The following is a 3,780-nucleotide window of genomic DNA, read 5'->3' as shown; positions in this document are numbered from 1 at the left end:
GGAGATGGAGGAGAAAGAGGGATTATAGATTACAGAGAAAATGAGATAGAAAGAAGATAGATGAGACAAAGAACCTGCCGAGGATAGTTGCTTAGAAAGAGAAACAACCATATCTTCTCTGTCTAAATCCGTTTTGTAATCATTTCATTCTGTGTTTGTCAAAGCCGAAGGAGAAAGGGCTCTATGACTAACATAAAGCTCTGACTGCCTCAAACCATAAATGGAAAAGTTTAGGAGTTTTACCAGTGATTCTTTTTGGAGTCTCAAAGTTATAAACATGACAGATAATATTGAATAAGACAATACAAGGATTTTATGAATCATTGAGTTCAAACTAGCCAATGTGTCATAAACAATTTTCTTTATGTTTTCTTGGTCATACTTAAATGTTTCAGACCAATTTATGATTAATGATCTTGGTACTGATGGCTGGCCTATTTGCTAATTTGATTCACCTGCCTAACTAAGCCCAGTTTCCTATATATATATTTGGTTCAGTCCCAGCTATCAGGGCCAGATAATTGAGGCTGTTGTTGATACTCCTGTTCTAGTGCTCATTCTCACGGGTCCAGTGGAGAAATGTTTTCTTGGCGTTCCGTAGAGTTTCTGATTTCCTGATCATGATCTGCTTGTTATCCACTGAGTGCGTCTCTTCCTATTTTGGATCAGTGGAGAGAGCGTTGTTTTAGAGTTCCGTAGATTTAAAATCGTCCTTCTCACATATAAAGCCTTAAATGGCCAAACTCCATCTTATATGCTCCTCTTCTTTCCTAGATCTCTGGTAGAGGCTCACTTTCAAGCTCCAGGGTTCTGCTCCTCTTGACTTCACTCCTGCTGAGCTCAGACTGAACTTTGCCAGGTGAGTTACTTTCACGCTCTTCCTGCCCCAGCAGCTGAAGTCCAGCTTTTTACTGGGTGACTCACCGCCCAGTGAGCCGTCCAGTTCCTGGCCGCCTGTCATTCTGGAAGGCTCTGCAGTTCTCTACAATCTTGCTGCAATGCATGCAAATTCTCTGGAATCCTTTTCAATGCTGTCTATGGAAGGAGAGCGGGGGGCGCCGTCATCCATAGGCAGAGTTTATCGAGCGTAACTCATATCGGTGGGCTGGTACTGTGCGGAGCGGTATGGATCAGCATAGTTGGCCGCTGTGTTAAGAGCATAGTTGTTTCTTTGGTAAGTCATGGCACTGCGTTGGCTGGACGTCCTCTGCAGGCTTCCCACACCTGAGCCACTCCTGTAAAGGGTCCCCTGCTGGGTGTGGCTGGGGCTTCGGTTTTATGGACCCCGGAACGTCCTATCCTCATATATGGGTTCAAAGTGGCGGCCACCATGGTCATATCCTGTCCATGGTGGCTGTGCTGACTGGCATATGAACTCCTTATTCCTGTGAGACTCTAAGGTTGATTCATCCTCTCATGTCGTAACTCTGAGGTCCATAGGGGTCTGTGTTGCGAAGAATGGAACAAGGCAGAGTGGTGTAGTGCTGGGGCACAGCAGTCATGCTATCCCTGACTGGGGATGAAGAGTGAGTCGGTTGCTTTGTCAGCGGAGGGTTAACACTGTCAACCATCGTCAAGGGAGAGCCCATGCAACACGAAGATGACCCTGCCGACATAGAATACACTGGGTGGTTCGGCTGCTGGAGCCAGAGCCAGAGTTTGTGGAGCTGATGCATCTCAGCCCTACAGGGGAGTTTTTCTGGGGGTAGTACAGTGAGCCGCCAATGCTGCAGCTGCAGTGCACAGAAGGCAAGGTTGTGAAGTGGATGTTGGAGATTGGTTTGGGTTCTGCTATGACCTGGGAGCCGTAGGTACTGCCAACAAGGGTACGCAGAAAGCCACGGAAAGGGGACATACTGCTGGCGTAGGCTGGAGAGTGAGAGTGAGAAGGCACTGAGCTAACCCTTTGCATAGCACGGCCAGACAGAGCTGCTGTGACTGCTTGAACCTGCTCTGAAGCTTGTCCCTCAGCCCTGCCATTCCTCATTAATGTGCTGGAGCCAGCTACAGGGAAGGACTGCTGCATCTTGAGGTCGGCCTTGCCCTGGCTCTGCCTGCTGTTGTAACCACTGCTGGCATCCTGATAGCCGCTGTCAGAGTACGAGTTCATCTGAGCCGAGCCACACGAATTCCCTGCAGACCTTTCATGAAGAGAGGACTGCTCCGCAGAGTACAGAGACACCTGGTCCGACTCGGTCCTGATCCGGTAGCTGGGCGACTGGGAGCTGTCAGTCACTCAAGACTTGGCGTCCCCTGAGGCCGAGGTATCTGCATTTCTCCATGGTAGGGATTTTCCAGATGACTCGGCCCCAAGACTCGGACCCAAGTCTGCATCTTTCCAGCTGATTGGCCACAATCTGCCTCTCAACTTCCAGCTCCCTGGTTAGCCGCTCAAACTGAAGCTCCCTTCTCTTTTCGTGTCCAAATCTGCTCTGTCCAAACACAGAGGAATGATCATTTTACAGCCTCAACTCTTCCAATCGCATTCCCTGTAAACCCAGAGCTTCAAACAGCGAGTCAGTCAGTCATTCAAAAAACAACAGCTCAGGTGGACTACTTGCTCTGCCTGCTTGCCTGCATGGATATCTGCTCGAACTGGACGAGCAACCAGGGACTACTATAATGCAAGCAAAAAAGGACCCAGGAACTCTGAGATGAGAAGGACCTTAAAGAAGAATAGAAAAGGTGATGAAGTTTGATCATATTCATCTCACTCTCAGCTGCTTTATCAAATATTTAAATTACAAGATTCCTGAAACAATTGTGGAACAGTTTGATGCTGTAACACCGATTGCATAGTAGGATTGGACTTCCATTTTGGTCTGAGTAAAGTTTTCTCCTGTTTCTGTTGTCTTAGGAAGGTAAGATGATTGTATTTTCTTTCATGTTTCTTTGAACAGGTAAGATGATTTAAATTAATATAGACTATTTTGTTTGTTTTTTTGGCCTGAGGTCCAATCTTTAGTCCTGCAAACGTGTTACATGATTTATTTCATTATTATCAGAAAGTTTAATTCTCTGAGATCTGAGTTTTACAAATTATTGGAGAATATTTGTTAATATCCTCCAATAATGTTAATAGTTGCAGATCAGGGTGAAGATAAAACAAGAGACAATGGGACATTACTGCCAAAATTAAAAGTTTTCCTTTTTCTAATTTGAACCTTGAATACAGAAACTGGAATAATGGAAAAACAAGTTAAGATGTATTACATCTCTAGATTTGGTTTCAAGATACTGGTCAGTTTTTCTTTCCTCTCAGGATCACATCTGACAGGGAGAATTAAGGACCCTGGGACAAGGACTGCCTTCACTCTGGATCCGCATAAGCCATGGACACATTAATGGTATGTGAGACCCAGGGGACGAGGACAACATAGGAGCAGACTGACTGAACTCAAACAATAGAGGAGGAGCATCAAGATGAAGTGTTAACTCTAGCTACACATTGAAAGAATGCAACTCAGAGAAGCGACCGAGAGGAACAGCTGTGATGAAAGCATCACAGGGGGGAATGGGATCCGTCTCCAATAGAATTAGATAAGTCCAACACTTCATACTACAATGGGAGGATTTGAGTGATATGAAGTTTATTGTCTATAATTACCTGATATTTGCTGATAAGAACACTAATTGTTATTTATCTGTCTTACCGTATTTTCACGACCATAAGGCGCACCGGACTAAAAGGCGCACGCTCAGCTATGTGTCCCATTTCTGTATTTAACACACACATAAGGCGCACCGGACTATAGGGCGCGTTTTTTATATACAGGTACA

The 3,780-nt window shown here is 45.4% G+C and overlaps 1 pseudogene; it reads right to left on the bottom strand.

Annotated features, from left to right (window-relative positions):
• Positions 1 to 982: 982 nt before the first annotated feature.
• Positions 983 to 2,432, bottom strand: LOC107102240 (annotated as a pseudogene).
• Positions 2,433 to 3,780: the final 1,348 nt, after the last annotated feature.

The sequence above is a fragment of the Cyprinodon variegatus genome, unplaced genomic scaffold (genome assembly GCF_000732505.1).
Source record: "Cyprinodon variegatus isolate N-32 unplaced genomic scaffold, C_variegatus-1.0 Scaffold1222, whole genome shotgun sequence".
In the NCBI taxonomy this organism is placed as follows: domain Eukaryota; kingdom Metazoa; phylum Chordata; class Actinopteri; order Cyprinodontiformes; family Cyprinodontidae; genus Cyprinodon; species Cyprinodon variegatus.
The sequence above is the reverse complement of the archived record's forward strand: the minus strand, read 5'-3'. Positions and strand labels throughout refer to the sequence as shown.